The 25958-nt window shown below is 37.1% G+C and overlaps 1 protein-coding gene and 1 pseudogene across 18 annotated transcripts in view; one reads left to right on the forward strand and one right to left on the reverse strand.

Moving 5' to 3' along the window:
- The window catches only part of STAU2 (staufen double-stranded RNA binding protein 2), a 324824-nt gene that overhangs the window by 218426 nt on the left and 80440 nt on the right, over nucleotides 1-25958 (reverse strand). The gene's annotated exons all lie outside the window — the stretch shown is intronic.
- Nucleotides 11930-14995, forward strand: LOC134730982 (homeobox protein VENTX-like; annotated as a pseudogene).

Below are 25958 nucleotides of genomic sequence, written 5' to 3' on the forward strand. Positions count from 1 at the left end.
ATTCCATCCACTAAAGTTCTAGACTTAATATTTTCCAAGACATTCTTAAATTCAGTCACTGTCCCATGCTTACCTGTTTTTAAAAACTCATTAGGTACCTCTGTTATTACTGTCCAAACTGAATGATATCAACTATTTCTGAAAACATAAAAAATTGCTTGTTGAACATACAAATGATTCCATAAGAAGATGCCACAATATATTTTAGTTGCTAAAGATTAATATGAAATGATATCACATGACCTGAGTCATATTCTTACTAGATTTAATTGGTACAAGTAGTAAAAAATTGATTTAAAAAAATGTGTTTTTTAATATGGTGTAAGCAATACCGGTCAGTGTTGCAACAGAAATAGTTGATTAATATGAAATGATATCAACTATTTCTGAAAACATAAAAAACTGCTTGTTGAACAGACAAATGATTCCATAAGAAGATGCCACAATATATTTTAGTTGCTAAAGATTAATATGAAATATAACCATTATTTTGATACAAAAAAGAAAAACAAACCCACAAATTCTTGTTAAAGTTCAACAGATATTATTTAAATTGTAGTATCTTGTTTTTAACAATTTAACAGTTTAATAGTGAAAATTTTTTCTATGATACATTAATTTCACTGGTTCGAGTTTCTAAATCCACTTGACAATTTTCTTTAATAGTATATTTTATTCAATTTATCTTTGTACCTACACTAACAAAGGAAAAAGAATACAATTTGTGAATACCCAGAAATTCTTTAATCATGGAGAATGTATACAATTGTTTCTATGCTCTTTGAAGGGAGGACATGATCCTAGTTTCATTTGTGCTAACAAGGAGAATTTATTACTAAAAGATCTGGGAGATGAATGAGATGCTAAAACGAAAGACATGGAAGCCTAGCAACATATTCTAGTCTAGCTAACCCTTCCTAAGAAAAAAAGATAGTACTAATAGTAAGGTGCTAATGAGCCGTACTTGGTACCCTCATGCTCGACAACCTTCTCAGATCACTCAGGTTGAAAATAAACTTCTGTATTACAACTGAAACTAAAAATTACACTGAAAAGGACGCGTTTAGCACCGCAGAGGCTCCTACATATTTAAAGCCACTTCTTTAAAATTCCATGTTTTAGATGTCTGAACAAGACATCAATAATTCCATTATCCTTGTTCTGGTTTGATATTATTTTTATCTCTCCCAAACCATAAAATTTGCAAAAGAAAAAATTCAACTGCAAAATTATTCAATATTTGGAAACGAAAATTTAACAAACCCTCTTAAGAACCAATAAAAGAGCTATCAAATAGAATACAAATAGATACATAAAATTTTATACACTGGTAACAGCATTCAAATCAAAGAGGTGAAGTATTCTAAGAATATTTACTCCAGTTGTGTTAGGAACAAACTAAATTATGACTTCCTCGGGCCAACTAAATCCAGTAAGAATAACATTCTGTTGCTAATATGATCATATGAAATAATTATTTTTAAAAAGAACTTAGCCTATCAAAGTCAACTTCAAATATAAAAAGTGTTCCCCATCAATCAAGTGTATAGAAACAATATAAAATTATTCAAGATTTATTTTACAAAGATACTTCTCAAACCCAAGTGCTTCCTATAATAATATACATCATATACTGTTTACTGATCAATAGGAAAAAAGAAAAAAATGAAACAAAATTAGAATAAAATATACAACTTCTACCAGAAAAAAAAAGAGACTAGAACCAGCAGGGACAAATAAGTGGAACTGATTAGAAGACACTGACTTAAAGAATTGGTTACATATAAAACATAGCTTCCTATATTGGATATACCTAAACTTATAATCCCATACACTCTATTATTCATTAATACAGACTAGAGGTCCACAAACATTCTGAAAAGAGCCAAATAGTAAATATTTTAGGCTTTGCAGGCCATAAGGTTTCTAACACACCTTCTCAATACTGCTGTTGTATTGAGAAAGCAGTCATAGACAATACATCAACAAATGAGGGTGGTGGTGCTCCAATAAAATTTTGTTTTTATGGACACTGAAATCTGAATTTCATATAATTTCTACACATCACAAACCAATCTTCTACTAATTTTTTCAATGATTTTTAAATATACAACCTTAGATCATGGGACATACAAAAAAAGAAAGCTGTGGGCTCTAGACTGCCAATCCCTGTCTCATCTAGAAATACATGAAAAGTAGTTACTAGAAATACTTTCCAAACATTCTTTCTAATAACTGAATATCAATAATGTTGCATTTTTACTATGCCATTATTTTTACCATATGTAAGTTCTAAAACAGTATAATCTGCCAAAATAATGACGGAATCAAAGCTAAGAAAGCTAAAATGAAGTATTCCTAATATTTCAAAGCCACAAAAAAGAAGCAATAAAAAAAACAGAAAAGTGTTGTTTCATTACACATTCCTAGGTCATAAATTTCACGTAGACTTAAACTAACTCTATATAATACTTGCCCACTGAGTGATACAAAGTTATTAGTTATATTATGCCAAATTTAGAATTTCATTAATTCCAAATGTAATATAGTATTAAAATGTGGCCAAAAGAATCCTGGAGCCTGGGTGACATGGTGAAACCTCGTCTCTACAAAAGACACAAAAATTAGCCAGGCATAGTGGCCCTTGGACCACCTGGTCTATATTAACGAGCTACTAGGGAGGCTGAGGTGGGAGGATGGCTTGACCCCAGAAAGTGGTGGTTGCAGTGAGCCAAGATGGTGCCACTGCACTCCAGCTTGGGCAACAGAATGAGACCCCTGTCCTCCTACCCCTGCAAAAAAAAAAGAATCCTGGTAGTTTCATAGTTAACACTGTTTCATATGGTAATACTGAAATGTCTTAGAAAACTCAAAGGACAAAGTTGTGAAAACTGTATTTTAATTATAGCTTACCCTTTAACTAGTTGTTAAGATCTTCAGCAAATCATGTCAGCCAGCATTTCCTAAAGTTTGCCCTGTATCCACAGATCATTCATTAATGTAACAGGATCCATGGCCAACTGAGTCTGAGAAATGCTACACATTATATACATCTCTAGAAGATTTATAATGTACTTAAGCATATCGTAAATTCTGAGAAGTTCCGCAGTAAAGAAAACTGTTGGTTTAATCTGGTATTGTCCAAACTTAACTACTTTTTGTGTGTCATACTTATTAACATCCAAAAAAACCTAAAATTTCTTAAAACATACTTTAGAAAATTTTCTAATCTCTAGTCGAAATCAGATAAACATCCCTTTGGGTTCTAAATTTTAGAATTCTGTGAGACTAATTCTAAGTGGTAATTTTGTGAAAGCTGTTCAACTATTAAGTTCAGGTTTACAAACCTGGAACCTCTGGATCAAATGTACTCTTTTATACTCCCACAACACTATGAACTTCCTCTACTAGAGCACTTATCTTTAAGTAGACATCATTTCTCTAACTTTCTAGACTTACTCCTTAAGTGGGAGATGGAACCATCCTAGTTTCTTCAACACTTAGGAGAATGCTTGGATCACTCACTAAATGTGTTTCGGTTTTGGTTTTGTTTCTATTTTATTGCAATAATCTCCCACTTGATCTACCCATAACCACTCTTGCCTTTCTCCTACTGCTTCTCCATGCAAACATGGTCAGGTCTCCTCCACTCAAAAACTTTCATCTTTGCCAGGAGGGGTGGCTCACGCCTGTAATCCCAGCACTTTATGAAGCCAAGGTGGGTGGATCATGAGGTCAGGAGATCAAGACCATCCTGGCCAACATGGTGAAACCCCATCTCTACTAAAAATACAAAAATTAGCTGGGCGTGGTGGCATGTGCCTGTAATCCCAGCTACTCACAAGGCTGAGGTAGGAGAATCTCTTGAACCCGGGAGGCGGAGGTCACAGTGAGCCAAGATCGCGCCACTGCACTCCAGCCTGGCAAGACTCCGTCCAAAAAGCAAGACTCCGTCCAGAGCAAGACTCCGTCCAAAAAGAAAAAAAAAACTTTCATCTTCCACTCTTCTGAAAATGAAGACCAAATTTCGTAAAATAGCCCTGGAGGATCTAGTCTCTGCCTACCCTCTCCTGCTTTACCTCTTTTATCACTGCTTTTCTTTATTTTATCTGCTTTAGCCATACAAAGCTAATAAAGATGAAACTAGACGGCATAGAGAAAAAAGCAAGGCAGGGGCCTGGGGAATGTCAGGGTAGGGTAGGGTGGAGTGGGTTGGGGTGAAATGAAAGGCAAGACTGAAAAGGTTACATTAGACCTTGGCAAATGAGAGAGAACAGAAAATAAATACCTCTAAAATGGGAGTATACCTGACTTGTTTGGAAACTGCAGCCAGTGTGGCTGGAGTGAAGTTGGAACAGCAGGGAACAGCAGGTGGGTTAGAGAAGTAATAAAGGTCTGAAAAAGCAGGGCTTTGTAGGGTGATGTATATGCAATCAACTCCCATAGTTACCTCTCTCATCTAGATCTCTCCTGAGTCCAGTCTCCTACATGAAACACATATTTGACAACTCCTCTTGGATGTCTTACAGACATGTCTATCCCCGAAGTCTTAACTGCACTCCAAATCTGTTTCTTCTCCATTATTTCCCATCTCAGTAAATGGCAGTAACCTCTATCCACTGGCAAAAGCAAGAATCCTAAAAGGTTCTCCCACTAAATTTAGAATAGACATGAAATTCCAATTAAACATCCTCCACACTAGGCAGCTACAGCCTTTAATTAATATAGCAAATATGGTAAAGACCCTAATCCCATACATACAGTACTCCGTTAAGTATTACCACCCAGTCACATATTACACACATACAAGAAGGAAATCACTTGCATCTGAGTCCCAATCAAGGAGTTCACATTCCTATGGGGGCAGAGACTAGGTGAAGTGGGACAGTGAATCGGCATATCCTCTGAAATGCCCAATGTCCATCTAAGACAAAATGGTACCTGTACCCAGAGGGTTAGCCCAAATAGTATAATAGCTTCGAGCTAAGAGGTAGCCATCATGGAGGAAGAGGTCCTTATGGCCTCTGACAATATCAATTTAAAAACAGGAGGTCCAGTGAGCCCATCAAGCAAGATCAACATCCCATATACCTGTACTTTTATACTCTAAAAAGAGATGGGAACACAGACTAGGAACTACTGCCGTGTTTGAAAATGCCCCCATGTTTGTTTTCTGTGCTACTGTCTGTTACTTCATAGTGACTAGAAACAAACTCTACAACAAAAATGACAATACATTATGGTGTATTACTACAGCAGAATACTATGTAAATTTATTAAATAGTTGTACACTTAGTTACATGGAAACTCATAACACATTCTGAAGTGAAAGCATAGTATATAATTTGCATAAATAGATACACTCATATAAAATGCTACAGCTGCACCTCTGGTAAGCCAAAGGTTTGTATGGACTTGTCCTAGAAAGCAGGAAAGTGAGGAACTAAGAAGGCAAAATGAAAAATTAGAAATAGATTTTGAAAAGTAAGTTTTACAAACTTACCTGACAAATTTAAGAGAAGTGAAATTATACATAGTGTATTCACTGACCACAATGGAATCAGACTAAACATCAATAACAAAGATAACAGGAAAAATCTCCAAACACTTGGAAACTACACTTCTAAAATAATCCAGGGGTCAATGAATTAACAAGGGAAATTTTTAAACTGAACGAAAATAAAATACAATATATCAAAATTTGTGAGATGCAGAAGTGAGAAAAATTCATAACACTAAATACATAGATCAGAATTAGCCAGGTGTGCACCTGTAGTCCTAGCCACTCAGGAGGCTGAAGCAGAAGGATCACTTGAGCCCAGGAGTTTGGGGCTGCAGTGAACTATGATTATGCCACTGCACTCCAGCCTAGGGAACAGAGTAAGATCCTGTCTCTTAAAAAAAAAAAAAATGTTATGAAGAATGGTCTGAGAAAAAAAAGAAAGAAAAGATGAAACGTTTCAAATAAATAATCTAAGCCCACACCTCAAGAACAAAGAACAAGAAGGGGAAAGTAAATCTAAAGAAAGCAGAAGGTAGTAAATCTAAGAAGAGAAATCAATAAAACTGCAAACAGAAAAAAACTATACATAAAAGCAATTAAACAAAATCTTGGTTCTTTGAAAAGGATAATAAAACTGACAAACTTCCAGCAACACTGACAAAGAAAAAAGAAGACACAAATCATCAATATCAGAAAAGAATAAGGGATTATCACTAGAGACCCTGCAGACATCAAAAGAATAAGGGAATACTAAGATCAATTCTACACACAGAAATTTGACAATTAGACAAAATGAGCCAAATCCTCAAAAAGCACAAGCTATCACAACTTACCCAATATGAAGATGACTTGAAAAGCCCTATAAGTATTCAATAAATTGAATTCATACATTTAAAACTCCTAAAAAAGAAAATCTCCAGTTGTGGGTGTTTTCAGGAAGAATTCTGCCGAACTTTTAAAGATGTAATGTCAACTCTATAAAATCTCTTCCAGAAAACAGAAGAGGAGAGAATGTCTCCCAACTCTTTTTATGAGTACAATAGTATCCTGATATAAAAATCAGAAAAAGAATGCCAAAGGGGTTATGGTGGGGGGAACTACAGACAAATATCGTCCATGACTATAGAGACAAAAAACCTTAATAGAATATTAGCAAGTAGAATTTAGCAACATACATAAAGAATCTTAGACCATGACCAAGTATCGTTTATTGCAGGCATACAAGGCTGGTTCAATGTTTAAAATTCAATCAATGTAATCTATCACATTAACAGGTCAAAAATGAGAAATCATATGATCAGTTAATTGATGCAGCAAAACATTTAACAAAATTCAACACCCATTCACAATAAAAAAAATTCTCAAAAAACTAGGAAGAAGAACATGTCCAGTTGGATTTAAAATATTTACTAAAAATCTACACCTAAAATCAGACTTAATGGTGAAAGACTGAATGTTTTGTACATGAAGAATGAGGCAAGGAGGTCCACTCCCACTACTCTTACACAACACAGTGCTTGAAGATCTAGCCAGTGCAATAAGGTAAGAAATGAAACACGTATTAGTCCGTTCTCACATTGCTATAAAGAAATACCTGAGACCAGGTAAATTATAAGAAGAGTTTTAATTGGCTTATGGTTCTGCAGGCTGTACAGGGAGCATTGAGGCTTCTGCTTCTGGGAGGCCTCAGGAAATGTACAATCATGGTGGAAGGCAAAGGGGAAGCAGGCACATCTTACATGGCCAAAGCAGGAGGAAGAGAGAAAGGAGGGAGGTGCTACAATTTTAAACAACCAGATCTCATGATAAGTCACTCATTATCACGAGAACAGCACCAAGGGGATGGTGCTAAACCATTCATGAGAAACCATCCCCATGATCCAATCACCTCCCACCCCACCCAACCTCCAACATTGGTACAATTGAATATGAGATTTGTGTGGGGACACAGATCCAAACCTTATCAAAATGAAAGGCAAGCAGACCAGAAACAAAGAAATAAAAATGTCCCTATTTAAAGATGAAATAATTGTCTGTGTAGAAAGAAATATATTTTTAATTACCTAGAACTAATAAGTGAATTAGCAAGTTCATAGGACACAAGATCAAAATACAAAAATTGAAATGTATGTCTACATACCAGCAATAAATACATGGAAGGTGAAAGTAAAAATACAAGAAAAGATTTACTCTAAAATTTACATGCAAAGGCAAAGAAAGCAGAGTATTCAATTTTGAAAAAGAATAAAGCATAAGAAACCACTCTATATTATTTTAACACTTATTATGTAACTTCAGTAATAACACTGTGAGGAGTTGGTAGAGACACAGAGTTCAACAGAACATAATAGAGAACCCAGAAACAGACCCACACTAGTGTGGCCAACTGTCTTTACACAAAGGTGAAAAAGCAATTCAATGGAGGAAGGAGAGCTATCCAACAAATGGTGCTGAACAACTGGATAACCACAGGCAAAAAACCGAAACAAAAACCTTTGACCTAAACATGACACCTGATAAAAAGAAGCTAATTCAAAATGTACATTTAAATGTAAACCATAAAACCTTTAAAAGAAAACCTAGGAGAACACCTTTGGGGATCTAGATTTGGTGAGGAGATTTAGACTTGATACCCAAAGCACACTCACAAAAAAAATTGATAAACTGGACTTCATCAAAATAAAAAACTTTTGCTCTATGAAAAACTATGTTAAGAGGATGAAAAGACAAACTATGAACAGGGAGAAAAGATTTGCAAACCACATATCTAACAAAGGATTTATATCTAAAATATATACAAAACTCTCAAAACTCAACAGTAAAAAAAAAACAATTTTATAGAAAATGTGCATAAGACAGAGATATTTCACCAAAGACACACAGCCAGACACACACACACACACACACACACATACACACACGAAAAGATGTTCAACATCCCTAACCATTATGGAAATGTCAATTAAAGCCATAATGATATATAACTACACATCTATCAGAATGACCAAAATAAAAATAGTGACAACCACAAATGCTGTGGAGGATGAGAAGAAACTGAATCTCTCATACATTCCTAATTGTGATACCAGACAGTTCAGCAACTCTGGAAAATAGTGTAGCAGTTTCCTAGAACACTAAACATATATTTACTACACAACTGAGGTATCACACTCCTGTGTTTTTATCCCAAAGAAATAAACATTTATGTCCATACAAAACCCATACATAGATATTCACAGCAGCTTTATATGTATAGCTAAAAACTGAAGAAAAACAAAACATCCCTCAATAGGTGAAGGGTTCAACAAACTGTGGTACACAGAACACTACTCAAAAACATAGAATACTATTCAAAAAGTCACATACTATGATTCCATTTACGTAATATTCTTGAAATGACAAAAGCATAGAGATGGAGAACACATTCATGGTTGCCAAGGGCTAGAGATGGTAGGGTAGCAGAGGTGAAGAGAAGAGTAGTAAGGGACAACATAAGGAAGAGCTTTGTGGTGACAGAATAATTCTGCATCTTTTTTTTTTTTTTTTTTTTGGAGACAGTCTCACTCTGTTGCCCAGGCTGGAGTGCAGTGGTGTGATCATGGCTCATAGTAGCCTCAAATTCCTGGTATCAAGCAACCTTCCCACCTCAGCCTCTCAAGTAGCCAGGACAACACACATGTACCACCATGCCTGGCTAATTTATTTTTATTTTTGTAGAGATAGGATCTCACTATGTTGCCCAGGCTGGTCTCACACTCCTGGTCTCAAGCTATCTGTCCCACCTGGGCCTCTCAAAAGAGCTAAGATTATAGGCATGAGTCACCATGCCTGGCCGAGTTCTGCATCTTGATTGCTGCAGTGGTTGCATGAATCTACATGTGACAAAATGAAACAGAACTACAACACATACATTTACCAATGTCAGTATACTGGTTTGAAATATTGTCCTACAAGTCTGTAAAATGTAACCAATGGGGGAGACTGAGTGCAGAGTACATGGGCTTCTGTGTGCCATTTTTACAACTTTCAGTGAATCTCTAATTATTTCTAAATAAAAAGATTTTTTAAAAGGAAGACAGAATAACTAAATCAATAGTAATTAGCAGTATCTACATTCTCAAGTTTCCAAATACGTATCTTGAAAATTTACATCCCACATATACTATCATTCCTAGTATTTTCTTGAGTGATTTTATTTCATGGTGATTTTTATTCTAGAAAAAATACGTTCTGAAGTGAGGCTTCGAGTGTTTTACTTCACAGTATCCAAAATACCCAATAACAAAATTATTTTATAAAATGGGTTTGAGTTTTGCAGAAATAGATTTATAATCCAATTCTATAACTTACTTTATAAATGATACTGAGCAAATTAAACTTGAGTCTCTGTTTCTTCATAACTAAAACAGGGATAAAATATATATACCTTGGAGAACTACCACGTCTGTGTATAAAGAAACTGGCAGTGTTCTACACACAGTAGACTACATAACTTTTACTGTTATCATCTTATCTCCCTGAAGGTAACACACATTCCCATGGGCAGGAACAATTTCATGTATTTCCCTTGAATCACCTTACTGCTGTCAGCATGGTGATAAGTATACAAAAAATACCCAACATGCAATTTTCTTTGAACTTTTAACTTCTGCCATTAAAATTACCCTTTTTCTTTACTGTAAATGGTTATCCCCTGATTTTCTGAAAAGGGTTAGGTTTGGAGTCTTTCAGTTGTGTCTTGTTTTTCAAATGCGAGTTTTCTTGTTTTTGTTTTTTAGAGACACAGTCTCTCTCTGTTACACAGGCTGGAGTACAGTGGTACCATCATAGCTCACTGCAGCCTCAAACTTGTTGGCTCAGGCGATCTCCTCCTGCCTCAGCCTCCCTAGTAACTGGGACTACAGGCCTGCACCACATGCCCAACTTATTTTTTAATTTTTTGTAGAGACTAAGTCTTGCTATGTTGCCCAGGCTGGTCTCAAACTCCTGGCCTCAAGCAATCCTCCCACCTTGCCCTCCCAAAGTGCTGGGCCACCAGGCCAGCCTCCAATAAGAGCTTTTTGATGAAGCTAGTATGTAGTTTCTAAAGGCATCAAGCCAAGAAAGAGTAGTTCAATGGTGTAATAGTTCAGAGATGCAAAACAAAGACCGAGATTTCCAAACATTCTGCACATCCCATATTCTTGTTTCTAACTCAGCCAGTTAAAAATATTTTTTTGATATCCAATAAGTGGCATTTTTCCAACGTCTCATCACTTCATACAGATCATTATTCTTGCTTACCATTTAAGTAAAGACTTCTATTTGTATTTAAATTGACTAACACTGCTCCCCATTACCCCTTTCTCAACACAGAGCTCCAGGTTGCCAACCCTGATCTTTTGCAATTTTCTAGAAATTATTTCTAAACTCACCTATTCCTCATTATATTTGTTCCATCACAACAGAAATTATAAAAAAGATAATACCAGCCCCCACTCTGTAATTTGGTATCTTCTCTGAAGAATATATATATATATACATGGTGCAAAGATAGCACAGAATTCTCATACACCCTTCATCTAGCTTTCCCTAACGTTAGCAACTGACAAAAACACAGTAACACTGGTCAAAACTGGAAACTGAACATTGATACAACAGTATTAAGTAAATCGCAGATTTTATTCAAAGATTCTGTACTTTTTGAGTAACTGGTGACACTGGACTTCCAGATATGATGGGGATAACTGAATATCCAGATGTCTTAGGAGAATTTCTATTATCATTCCTAATTTAACATGGTCCCAGCTGCTCTATGATGAGCTTTGATTCTCTATGAGAGCATAGAGTCATGCTAACATAGAATCTTATGTTGGATGAAACCTTGGAAATCATTTACATTTTTTTTAAGTATAAATTATGACCCATTAACAGGTCATGAAATAAATTTAATAAACCACAACTATAATTTTTTAATAAAACAAAATAGAAAATATTAGAGTATAATACAGATGTTATGGGTATCATAAATTTTTTGTTTTAGTGATATATGTAAAAATGTATATGTGTGTGGATGTAGGTATGTATTTATATACTGGGTCACATTATTTTTAAAAATTCCTTAGCAAAGGTCAGAGTCAAAAATGTTTTAAAAGTCACTCATCTATATCAAACCAAAGAAAGTTCTCTTTAATATTCCTGACAAATGATAACCCCCCATCTCTAACTAAACACTATTAAAGGTAGAATATTTGCTACTTATACATCAGACGGTAATACATATTAGGAAATTTTTAATGTGGAACCAACATTTCTCTGTTGACTTTTGATCTACAACTCACAAAAAGGGCGGGTTTTTTCCTTCTAAAGAAAAATACTGTGCAATCCTATTTCTTTTTTTCCATCAAATTAGTGAACAGAAGTTCTTACACCTAGAAATCAAAAGTTCCAAAAGAAAGTTTCCTTTTCAGTTCCCAAGAAGAGACTGAAAATAAAGGGCAATAATAGAAGAACAGAAAAATATATATGTAAGGACTCTAAATGGGAGAATAGAAGCAATGCCAAGCAAAAACGTCAAGTCGATAAAGGAACATCTTTGAGGAAATGATATAAATATTGGATCCTGCCCCTGGCCAGCCCTGCCCGGCCATGCGTCCCTCCTCCTCCCCACCTTGCGGCCGGCAGCAGCCCTCTAGCTTTGGCTCCGTGGACTGGCTCTCCCAAAGCAGCTGCTCAGGGCCGACCCACACCCCCAGGCCTGCCAAGGTCTCCCTGGGGAGCCTCCCTGGCCCGGACCAGGCATCTGGCCCCGAGGAGCCCCCTCAGGCCGTCAGCATCAAGGAGGCTAGGTCCTCAAATCTGCCTCCACCAGAGAGGGCTATGGCTGGGTTGAGGAAAGGGCCAAACGCCTGGCGGGCCCCACTGTGTCCACACAGCCTTCACCACGGAGCAGGTCCGTGGCTTGGAGGGCATCTTCCGGCACCACCAGTACCTGGGCCCTCTGGAGTGGAAGAGGCTGGCCAGGGAAATGCAGCTGTCGGAGGTCCAGATAAAAACCTGGTTTCAAAATCGCCGCATAAAACACGAACGGCAAATGCAGGACTCCCAGCTGAACAGCCCCTTCTCGGAGTCACTGCACGCACCCCTGGCTTTCCACTCACCGTCTTCTGGCCTTGCCAATGGCCTGCACCTGCTGTGCCCTTGGGCACCCCTGCCTGGGCCCCAGACTCTGATGCTGTCCCCTGGCTCCTGAGGTCTCTGCCAAGTGGAACAAGAGGCCCTGGCCTCTGAGTGGGCCTCCTGCTGTGGGCAGACTCTGGCGTACCACCCCCCAAAGCCCAGGAAGTGGCATGCATACGCTGGGACCAGCCCTGTCCACGGGGCCCTGGGGCCTGGTGTGCTCTGCCGGAGACGGGATGCATTTTGAGGAAATGCCTCTGACTCCAGGCCTCCCATACAGGTCTGTGCAGATTGCACCTGGCACCTACCCAGAGAACTCAGCTGTTCTGTTTACATCGTGGAGGCACCTCTCACCCTGACCCACGCAAAGGTTCTGGAGATTTCTGGAGAATATATTTATTAAAGCCACCTCTTCACCAAAAGTTACCAAAAGGGTTGGTTTAGGAGTAAATGAAGGGTCAGTGTAGAGTCAAACGCAGAAGTGGGCTTGTTACAGGGAGGGCTTTCAGCATATGATAAAAGGGTAATTTGTTTTTTAAAAAGTGTTGGAAAAACTGGTTTTCCAGTTGGAAAAAGTAAAGGTTGTAAGCTTTGTGTGTAAAAAAGAAAACCATGAAGGATTGGAAGGGGAAAAAAAAATTATATAAATAAAATTATCAAACTCAGGCAGATAATCTCATAGAAGTATGCATTACTTACTAGCAAATCTTCTCATTTTGGAAAATGTTTCACTTTTTAATTTTTTTAGACACACAAAGAAGAAGAAAAACTTCCACATTCAAAAGAAAGACTAAACCATGCACAAATGAACCCTTTCTGTTTCCTTTAACATACAAGAAAGTGATTTCATGAAATTTATTAAAACTGTTATTTCTGGCCAGGCGCGGTGGCTCACGCCTGTAATCCCAGCACTTTGGGAGGCCAAGGCACACAGATCACAAGATCAGGAGTTCAAGACCAGCCTGGCCAACATAGTGAAACCCCATCTCTACTAAAAATACAAAAAAAAAAAATTAGCCGGGCGTGCTGGCGGGCATGCTGGCAGGTGCCTGTAATCCCAGCTACTCGGGAGGCTGCGGCAGGAGAATCGCTTGAACCTGGGAGGTGGAAGTTGCAGTGAGCGGAGATCGCGCCATTGCACTCCAGCCTAGGTGACAGAGCAAGACTCTGTCCCCCCCCAAAAAAAAAAAACTGTTATTTCTGTCCAATTCCAAGCAACCAAAGTACTTCATGTCATTAAATATGTATGTGTAACACACATACACATACATATATACATATAGATATTCACCAAACCTGTATTCAACTATCTGGCCACTTCATTCTACTCAAAAGGCAGATCCTTAGCAAAATGTATGACAGAAAAAAATAAATTCTGAAGTAAAAAAATTCACCAACTAGATAAAACTCGATGTATTCCACAGTTAAGGGGACATCTTAGGGCCTAATTAAAGCCCTGCTACTCTTACTTTGCCCCAAATTCAAACTATAATATCAGTTTTCAAGATAATAGCAATTGAAAAGCATCAAAGAAAGAAGCAAGCAATATGCAAAGGTGCACTGACAAAAACAAGAAATAAGATGACAATCTGACTGACAACAATGATTTGGAAAGTAACTAAAAGCACACTTGGGTACTCTAGAAACAGATGTCTAGGATTATCTGGTATAAGGACAAACCATGTATATATCTCATGAGGCTTGTAATACTTATTGTTTATAAGGTTGACAATGAGTCAACAGCAAGGATTCTTTATGCTAAGAATTGTGGCATTTTCTATTTAAGGATATAAAAAATATATGCCATAACTTTTAGAAATATTTCTATCCAAAATTACTGAACTAAGTAAAGTTTTAGGTTCCAAAAAAAAGTGAACCCTCAGCAATGTGGGGAAACTAGCTGTCCAGAACAACTGTCCCTAAGGAGTGTGGTTAACTGTAATTCTTCCCTTCTTCTTTACTTCTTTCAAAAGTTCTATGACTATTCAAACCATCTCATAATCTTTGATGTTAATAGAGGGTAATGTGTTTTGGGTTGTGGGGACCAGTATTTAAATGACTGGACATAGAATTACTTGGGGAAGTTTTAAAAAACAGTGGGGTTCAAGCTCTGCAACCAGAAATTCTGATTTAATTAGTCCACATAAAGCCTGGGCATCAGAATTTTTAAAGCTGCCCAGGAAAGCCTGATGTTCAGTCAGTGTTAGGAACCACTTAGGTAAACAGTTTTCTTCATGACACCTTTAGGAATCTTCAAGAGAGATACAGTATGCAGCATTTCCAAAATTTGTCTTCAAATCCCTTTTACCATGGAACATCTTATAACACTGACTTAGGTAACTCTTCATCTGAAAATCAAGGTAAATATTAAGTTTAGAATCAAGCTGTATAGCTTTTCAAACTTTGTAAAAGTTCTAATGTGGTTAGGAAGAGGGAAGGGGAGGGAAAAAATAAAAGGATGACTTACTTTTATCTTGCTACCACATTTTTTATATTACAAAAATTCCAAATGAAATATTTTAATTTTAACTTAAAATTTCATAGTTTATTTTAATCATGCTTATATTAAGCCTGTGACTCAAAAGCATTTACATGTTGTGAAAGCTAATTTCAAAGATAAAACCGTGCTGCCCTCTAATGGTTCAAGATAAATATTTTTACCTATACATAGTAGTAAGGTGATAAATACAATTTTATTATTTTATAAATGGGAGGATTACACTATATACCAGAAAAGAAAAATAAGATTTCAATTTTTGGTATAATTGAGCCCAAAAACTTAACTATGACTGCTATGTTCAAGCTCAAGACCCTTTTAACTGTCCAGGCACACTGGCTGACCCCTGTAATCCCAACACTTTGGGAGGCCAAGGCGGGAGGATTGTTTGAGCCCAGGAGTTTGAGACCAGCCTGAGCAACATAGTGAGACCCCATCTCTACAAAAAATAAAAAATTAGCCAGACATCATGGTGTCCCAACTACTAGAGAGACCGAGGTGGAAGGATCACTTGAGACCAGAAGGTCATGGCTGCACTGAGCCGTGATCATGCCACTGTACTCCATCCAGCCTAGATGACAGAACAAGATTGTCTCAAAAAAAAAAAAAAAAAAAAGAACTCTTTTAATTATCAAACCATTTCTTAAACCACCATATTTGCCTATGCATGTGTAAATCAGAATAAAAATGTACACCTCTTCTGCATTCTGCAATAGCCATCTCTAACTTAGCTTCTTTTTCAAATAAATCTATGGCAGTAGTGTTCAAACTTGAATGCTCGTACCCTACAAAAACATTTTAGAAAGTTACACATATTCTTGCATATTTCTTCTTACAGCTGAAGTTTTAATTCACATTTTTAAAATTTCATTAAGTACTTGCAAAGGATGTAGTTTCTAATTTACTGTAAATATTTACATTTTAAAATAAAATTATGTCACTCTTTTAAGTGTATCCAAAAACTGAACTATCATAGCAAGCTGACATCCACCTTTATCTACTTAAAAAATACATAAATTCTGTTAAATACAACAGAAATTTTACGCCAGCTGTATCTTGTTTAACTTGCATTTTACTGCACTCTCTCCAAATAATTTCATCCTAATTTCATATTTTATAACTAAAAGTCTTTTATTCCTCATTCTACCATAATTCTATGCAACAAAAACAGATATATTAATTAAAATTACAGAAGTTTGTATTTCCATGTAAGTTAGAAAATATTTTGTGCAATGAGCCATTACTGCAATTATTAGCAGATAATGAAACAAATATTATAATTTTAATACATCTTTTTTTTTTTTTGGAGACAGAGTCTCGCTCTGTCACCCAGGCTGAAGTGCAGTGGCGCGATCTCGGCTCACTGCAAGCTCCACCTCCTGGGTTCACGCCATTCTCCTGCCTCAGCCTCCCGAGTAGCTGGGACTACAGGTGCCCGCCACCACACCCGGCTAATTTTTTGTATTTTTAGTAGAGACAGGGTTTCACCGTGTTAGCCAGGATGGTCTCAATCTCCTGACCTCGTGATTCGCCCGCCTCGGCCTCCCAAAGTGCTGGGATTACAGGCATGAGCCACTGCGCTAGGCTAATTTTTTTTGTATTTTTAGTAGAGATGGGGTTTCACCTTGTTAGCCAGGATGGTCTCAATCTCCTGACCTTGCGATCCGCCCGCCTTGGTCTCCCGAAGTGCTGGGATTACAGGCATGAGTCACCGTGCCAGGCCACATAATTTTTAAACAAAAAGTAAAATATTAATGGACATGAAACTCACTGACATTTATAGAGCTTTTTTCTTTATATTGATGTATCTAAGAAAGAATATTTCTTACTGCTAAAATGAGATAAGTTCTCAATTCTACTCTTATTTCACTTATTTCAGGTATAATCACTAAGAAATGTAATTCACATTAAAAACTAAATCACTCTGAGTTTTGTTATAACAAGGTCACTCAATTTTTTCTATGCCAAAACACACACTGTGATCTACCATCAGAAATTATTTTTAATGATGTGGCAATTGATGTTAAGTCCTCTCACAATTTGCTGAAAGCAAGTAACCAGAAACTACCTGACTTACAAAGGATGCATTACACATTTGCTACAATTATTCAGATTCTCCATTTCTGGGAAATATTCCAAAACAGTATTACTATGACTTATCAAATGATTATGAATTATACCTGCTATTGTTTCCCTTAGCAGTTTAATTTTATATACTCCAAAAGGGTAGAAAACATCAAAATATTGTTAATTCCCATATCCTTTTGCTGAAATAACATTTGTTTTATAAAATGCTTTGATCTTATCATACACTTCAAATATATTTTACCCAAATGGTAGAGCTGCAAACAGCTCATTTAATTTATGGTAAACACCCGCTGTCAACCAAATGCCAAATCAAAATCTGCCTTTATTTCTCAACTCAAATACATTTCAGGCTTAAACAAAAAAGATTTTAAATTTGTCTCATAAAACAAGGCCCAAATATACACTACATACAAGAGACACCAAAAACAGAGAAAGGCTAAAAAGTTGTACTAGCTTAATGAAAACGGAAAGCAGTGATTGTTATGCTGATATCAGACAAAGCAGAGTTCAAGCAAAAAGGTATTAATGGCGAACACTAGGTATTAATGCTAAAACCTGCAATTCTTCAGTGATATATAACAGTTATGAATACCTATGCACCAAATAATGCAGCAGCCACCTGAAGCCAAAAACTACAGGAGATGCAAGGAGATATAAACAAAAGCACACAAATACTAAGAGATTTTAACACATCACTCTCAGTACAACACAGATCAAGTGGACAAAAAAACATATAAAAGACCAAAGCAACAAACTCTTACAGAAGATGTTATGCTGTATATGTGTGTACATATGATCCTCCATTTGATCTCAAAGAAAGCATAAGGTAGTACCACAAGGTGGAGATATTACAGTCTCAAATCAAAATATAACAAACTAGAAATTAATAACAAAATTTTAAAAAGCAAAGGGCCCTTCTACTTGAAAAATAAACCTTTTATTAATTTGTACATGAAAGGGAAAATACAAACTAGAAAATCAATACTGAAAGAATAATAAAACTACCACATAGCAGAAACTATAGTACAAATGTAAAACAATGGTCGAAGGAGAATTCATAACCTTCAACAGTTATAGCAATAAAAGTATTCAAATGAATGAATTAAATTCAACATAAATTTTTAGAAGGTATATATTATTACTAATTTCATATTAGATTTTATTTGCTCATTTTTTTCTTCTATATTTATATTGGTATTAGACTGCAACTTCCTTTTCTGTACTGTCTTTACCAGGTTTAGGTGTCAATGACAACTTTATTTGCTAAAAAGAATTCAGAGGCCGGGTACAGTGGTTCATGCCTGTAATCCCAGCACTTTGGGAGGCCGAGGTAGGCAGATCACCTGAGGTCAGGAGTTCGACACCAGCCAGGCCAAAATGGTGAAACCTTGTCTCTACTAAAAATACAAAAATTAGCTGGGTGTGGTGGCGCACACCTGTAATCCCAGCTACTAGGGAAGCTGAGGCACAAGGATCGCTTGAACCCAGGAGGCGGAGGATGCAGTGAACCAAGATTGCACCACTGCACTCCAGCCTGGCAACAGAGCAAGACTCCATTAAAAAAAAAAAATTATTTAAAAGGCACAACAGTCACACTCAGTAACATGGGGTTTTAAGAACTATCTTGAGGGACTGGGCACGGTGGCTCACGCCTGTAATCCCAGCACTCTGAGAGGCTGAGGTGGGCGAATCACCTGAGGTCAGGAGTTCGAGACCAGCCTGACCAACATGGTGAAACCCCATCTCTACTAAAAAAAAATTTAAAAATTAGCCAGGCGTGGTGGCCCACGCCTGTAGTCCCAGCTACTTGGGAGGGTGAGGCATGAGAATCTCTTGAACCCAGGTAGGGGAAGTTACAGTGAGCGAAGATCGTGCTACTGCATTCCAGCCTGGGCTACAGAGCAACACTCCATCTCAATTAAAGAAAAAAATTATCTTGGGACGTTCACCACCATTTATCACAATGTTTCTATGAGAAAATACATTCTAAGTTTCCAGTAATCAACATAAAAACAAAGTTTGGAACAAGGCCTACTTGATGATCACCCAAAATCTTACCCAGAATTTATTAGACACAATATTACATTTCCAAGAAATTATGTTATTGCAGAAACTTCTATAAACATGTAACATAAACCCTCATTAATAGTCAAAGCAAATTTGTTTTAAAAACCATACTTATGCCGGGCGTGGTGGCTCATGCCTGTAATCCCAGCACTTTGGGAGCCCGAGGCGGGTGAATCACGAGGTCAGGAGTTCAAGACCAGCCTGGCCAACATGGTGAAACCCCGTCTTCACTACAAATACAAAAATTAGCTGGGCATGGCGGCACATGCCTGTAGTCCCAGCTACTCTGGAGGCTGAGGCAGAAGAATCGCTTGAACCTGGGAGGCGGAGGTTGCAGTGAGCCAAGATCAAGCCACTGTACTCCAGCCTGGGCGACAGAGAGAAACTCCATCTCAAAAAAACAAAAACAAAAACAAAAAAACAAACAACAACAACAACAAAAAAAAACCAACCATACTTAAATTGCTTTCTAAATCCAACGGACACTAAAACTTCACAAAACCTTCACTGAAAATCAGTATTTGAAGAAAATGCATAAAAAGTGATTGAGCATTAAGGAGAAACAGCTGGTGGATAACGTTTTTTGATTCATAAAGGAACCCTCCAAAACAAAGCAGAAAAAAAAGCTTCAAAAGTTTTTCGGAATTTTTAGAGCAATGAATGGCAACCTACATAAACCTTTCAGAATTCTGAATACTGAAAGCCCACATATTTATATGTCACATGACATATTAAAAAGAGCTTCATGGCCTAGCTTGGTGGCTCATGCCTGTAATCCCAGCACTTTGGGAGGCTGAGGCGGGCAGATCACCTGAGGTCGGGAGTTCGAGACCAGCCTGACCAACATGGAGAAAACCTGTCTCTACTAAAAATACAAAATTAGCCTGGCATGGTGGCACATGCCTGTTGTCCCAGCTACTCAGGAGGCTGAGGCAGGAGAATTGCTTGAACCCGGGAGGCGGAGGTTGCAGTGAGCTGAGATCGCGCCATTGCACTCCAGCCTGGGCAACAAGAGCAAAACTCTGTCTAAAAAAAGAAGAGCTTCATAATTTAAACTGTCATTGTACCCAGATTTTTTTTTAAACACAAGTAAATAAGCATTGCTAAGCAAGATTTTGCTCAACTGAACAAAAAAATAAAGATATTGGTGAAAGAGCATTGCTTCAAACACAAAATAAACCAAGTATTTTTCAGAGCTTGAGCAACAGATTAATAAAACTAGCCTCAAATAAAAGAATAGAGAATGCTATTTATTCCTCCCTTTCTAGACAAAAGTTGTTAAAATTTTTAAATAACTTTAGGACTAGAAAGATAGACCCCTTGTTGTAAAAACATTACGAAGTCAGTATTAATCAGATTTAAGTCATGGCTATATTTTCCTAAATAATCGCAGCAAACTTGAAGGGAGAAAAACTTATGGTAATTATCTTTTTGTTGCCACTTTGTTTATATTCACTTTTGTAGAGAATAATGCTTAAACTTTTAGCACAAAGAACTCAAAAAGGATTTCAATAGCATTAAAAAAAAGTGACCAAATGAAAATCAGACTAAGGTCAACCCAAAATTATAGAGACATTTTTTAATTTAAGAATTGGCTCTGTTTACTTATGCTTTTGTTTTTGTCTAAAGGGGATATGAAAAATGTTAAACTTGTGTGACATATCCTGTAATCCCAGCACTTTGGGAGGCTGAGGTGGGCAGATCACAAGGTCAGGAGTTCAAGACCAGCCTGACCAACATGGTGAAACCCTGTCTCTACTAAAAACACAAAAATTAGCTGGGCATGGTGGCGCACGCCTGTAATCCCAGCTACTCAGGAGGCTGAGGCAGGAGAATCACTTGAACCTGAAGGCAAAGGCTGCAGTGAGCTGAGATCGCATCATTGCACTCCAGCCTGGGTGACAGAGCGAGACACCGGCTCAGGACCAAGATTAAGTGGTGATCCCTGGGCCTGCCTGGCTGCCTCTAAAAGCAGAACAAAGGAGCAGGGAGTCCTGAAGTTCTATCATGGTAAATGTATTATCAAGTTATTAGTACTTGAATACTAACTCTGTGGCAAGAAAACAGACCAGATATTCCTTGGGAATCAACGCTGAGAAAGCTGAAAGACCAGCTTGAATGGCTATCAAGCTAGACAAGGCAGAAGAGGTATGTGTATAAAATGCTGCATATAATTACACAAAGGCCACAGATTTTCCAAAGCTCATGTTTAAATCCTAACTTAATAACTCCTGATATGCGCAGTTTTCTAAGGGAGAAATGATTCTCTGGGTAACAGTGGCAGTATTATTCCAGGGTCAAGTAAATTTTAACACGGGCCAAAAATATCCATATGCAATAGAGAATCAGCCATTCCTCCTATAAAGCATACACCCAGAAATAATAACAGAATCACAGCCTGATTTAATTTTTTTAATTAAGCAGATGTAAATTCTTTTAAATCTCCCACAGTAACAATGTCCAGTACAAATACACTGATATTTAGATTCTTTTAAAGGAACTCAAAACACTACAGTAAAGTAAGGTAAAGGGTCATGCATGGTCACTGAATTACTTTATTAAAACCTGAAAACAACACTGTAAGGAAGCGTTATTTATTCTCCTAACTTACAGGTGAATTAACTGAGAATCAGAAGTCGAATAACCTGCTCAAATCCACATAACTATGATTCCAACTCCAGAGTTTCTACTTGTAACTAAACAAGCTAAAATGCAATAAAGGCTAACAATTATAATAACAATCAGTGCACAAAGGCAGAAGCTAAGCAACTGAACCAGCCTATCATTCTGTCCTCAAACACCCTATAAGGTAAATATTATTTTAACTTCTAGAAAAACATTTACAATGTTTTTGGCCAAATGCTTGAGAAGCAAAAATCTGGCGCTTTCTTATAAATATTTTTAGCCTCAAAGAAAATGGAGGATTACAAAATGTTATTTTTTAAATCAATGTTATTGAGGTAAAATTTACATTTAATGAAATGTGCCTATTTTAGGCTCAGAGTTTGATGAATTTTGACATACACTCATATTAACAATCACCAAAATGAAAATATAGAACATTTCTATCACCCCCAAAACTTTCCTTGTATAGGAAATTCCCAGCCCCAAATCTAGACAATCAAAGAACCTCTTTCTGTCACTACGGATTAGTTTTGCCTATTCTAGAATTCCACAAAAATAGAATCTTACAGTATCTACACTATGTATCTGTCCTGTCTTCTTTTGCTCAGCATATTGTTTCTGAGATTCATGCATATCATTGGATGAATCACAAGTTTTGCTGTTGAATAGTATTCCAAGTCATGGTTACGTTACAGTGTAACCATTTACCTAGTGGTAGATATTTGGGTTGTTTCCAATTTGGGGCTATTATAAAGAAAAATGCTACAAACTTTCATGTATAAGTCTTTGAATGGCCATATATTTTCATTTATCTTAGGTAAATACCACATGGAATTGCTGGGTGGTAAGATAAGTACTACATGCTTAACTTCATAAGAACATCATAAACTCTGACAAGGTGCCTGTACCATTTTATATCCCCAGCAGCAATATATGAGACTTCCAGTTGCCCCACCATGACACTAGGTGTTGTCAGTCTTTTTAAACTTTAGCTATGGTTTTAATTTGCATTTCCCTGATGACTAATCACTTTGAGGATCTTTTCATGTGTTTATTAGCCATTCTTATCTCTATTGTCTATTCAAAAATATTGTCCATTTTTGTCTTATTAATGAGTTGTAGGTATTCCTTTATATATTCTGAAGTCCTCTTTCAAATATATGTATTACGAATGTTTCCTTCTAATATATGTCTTGCTTTTTCATTTTGTAAAAAGTGTCTTTCAAGTACCAGGAGTTTAAATTTTGATGACTTATAATTTCTCAATTTTTTCATGATCCATGTTTAAATTTTGATGACATGTAATTTCTCAATTGTTGCATGATCCATGCTTTTTGTGTTCTAAGAAATCTTTGTCTATTTCCAAAGTAGCAAAGTATTTTCTTCTGGAAATTTTACTTTAACTTTTACATATATGTCTATGACCCATTTCTGATTTATTTTTGTCTGTGGTGTGAAGTCAAGGTTCAGGGGTTTTTTTTGTTGTTGTTGTTGTTTTTTTTTTTTTTTTTTGAGACGGAGTTTCACTCCTGTTGCCAGGCTGGAGTGCAATGGCACAATCTCAGCTCACCGCAACCTCTGCCTCCCAGGTTCAAGCAATTCTCCTGCCTCAGCCTCCCGAGTAGCTGGGGTTACAGGCATGCGCCACCATGCCAGGCTAATTTTGTATTTTTAGTAGAGACAGGTTTTCTCCATGTTGGTCAGGCTGGTCTCGAACTCCTGACCTCAGGTAATCCGCCTGCCTCAGCCTCCCGAAGTGCTGGGATTACAGGCATGAGCCACCGCGCCCAGCCCAGGTTCTTTTTTTTTTCTGTCAGAAAGGCCAATTATTTTACTATTATTTGTTGGAAAGAGTATCCTTTCCCCATTAGCACCTTCACTGGAATTAATTTTGAAAGAATTAAATTGTTCATATATGGATTGCTCTATTTCTTGCCTCCATATTCCAGAGATCAGCAAACTTCTATAAAGGGCCCGATATAAAATATTTTGGGCTTTGCAGGCCATATGATCTATCACATCTATTCAACTCTGCTGTTGTAACACAAAAGCAGACTATAAATAAGCAAGTACATACAATACCTAAGCAAGTGACTGTGGCTGTGTTCCAATGACACTTTACTGACACACACTAAAATTTCAATTTCATCTAAATGTCATGTGTTGTAAAATATCATTTTATTTTTGATGTTTTTCCAACCACTTGCAAATGTAAAAAACATTACTTAGCTTGCAAGCCATACAAAAACAGGCAAGCCAGACGTGACCCACGGGCTATAGTTTGCCAACTGCTGTTTTATTCTGTTTCACTGATCCATATATCTGTTCCTATGTTAATTTTCTGCTGTCTTGATTATTGTAGCTTTATAGCAAATCTTGAAGTCAGGTAGTGTGGGCCAGCCAATTTTGTTCTTTTCAAAATTGTTTTGGCTACTGCAAAAACAATTTGCAGTAGCCAAATTGTTTTTTTGCATCTCCAAATGTCAGCACTACTTTATTAATTTTACCAAAAAAAAAACCCTACTATGATTTTTGTTACAACTGCATCGCATCTTCACATCAACTTTGAGAGAACTTAAATCTTAAATAATAGAGTCTTCTTTAATTTGAGCAGTATTTTATAGCCTTCAGTATACAGGTTGTGTACCTATTTTATTAAATTTATCTCTGAATATGTTTTCACGCTATTTAATTCCCCAACTGCTCATTACTATTTACTAGAAATACCACTGATTTTTGTATACTAACCTTGCAACTTGTGGCCTTACTAAATTCACTTATTCAGTAGCTTTTCAGTAGTTTTGATTTATTATTTTCTACATACAGAATCATGGTGTCTATGAAGATAGTTTTATATCTCCTATTCCAATATTCCCCCATTTGTTTCTTCTTATTGTTGCACTTGATAGAACTCAAGTATAATGTGGGGTTCTTTGTTGTTTTTTTGAGGCGGGGTCTCACTGTGTTGCCTAGGCTGGAATGCAGTGGCAATCACAGCTCACTGAAGCCTTGACTTCCCAGGCCCAGGCAATCCTCCCACCTCAGTCTCCCAAGTAGCTGGGACTAGAGGCACATGCCAACAGAGATGGGGTTTGGTCATGTTGCCCAGGCTGGCCTCAAACTCCTAAGCTCAAGCAATCTGCCCACCTCAACCTCCCAAAGTGCTGGGATTACAGGCATGAGCTACCGTACCAGTCCTTAAGTATAATGTTGAACAGAAGTGATAACAGTGTGTATTACTGCCTTGTTCCTGATCTTACAAGTATTCAGTCTTTCACTATAAAGCATAATGTTATCTGGAGGTTGTTTGAAGAAGCCATTTATCAGATTAAGAAAGTTCTCTTCCATTCCTAGTTTGCTGAGTCTATATCATTAGTGAGCGCTGACTTATGTCAAATGCTTTTTCTGCACCTAATGAGATACTGATACGGTTGTTCTCCTTTATTCTATTAATTGGGTTAATTACTTTGATTACTGAATACTAAATTCATCTTGCTTTCCTAGAATAAACTTCATTTAATCATAATGTTATTTAAATTCGGCTGAATTTAATTTGCTGATATTTTGTTAAGAATTTTTATCTGGCTGGGCATGGTGGCTCATGCCTGTAATCCCAGCACTTTGGGAGGACGAGGCGGGCAGATCACTTGAGGTCTGCAGATCAAGACCAGCCTGGGCAATGTGTTGAAACCCTGTCTCTACCAAAAATGCAAAAAATTAGCCAGGTGTGGTGGCATGCGCCTGTAGTCCCAGGTACTCGGGAGACTGAGGCATGAGAATCGCTCGAACCTGGGAAGCAAAAGTTGCAGTGAGTCAAGATCAGGCTGCTATACTCCAGCCTGGGCAACAGAGCAAGACTGTCTCAAAAAATAATAATAATAATTTTTATATCTGTGACCATGGGGGATACTGATCTTAAGTTCACTCTTCCTCATCCTTGCTTTGGTAACTTGTTCAAATTTTCTTCTCTGGTTTATGAGAGTTTTAAAAAGACATTTTTAATGCGTCTTTGTTACGGCT

The sequence above is a fragment of the Pan paniscus genome, chromosome 7 (assembly GCF_029289425.2).
Source record: "Pan paniscus chromosome 7, NHGRI_mPanPan1-v2.0_pri, whole genome shotgun sequence".
NCBI classification, from domain to species: Eukaryota; Metazoa; Chordata; class Mammalia; order Primates; family Hominidae; genus Pan; species Pan paniscus.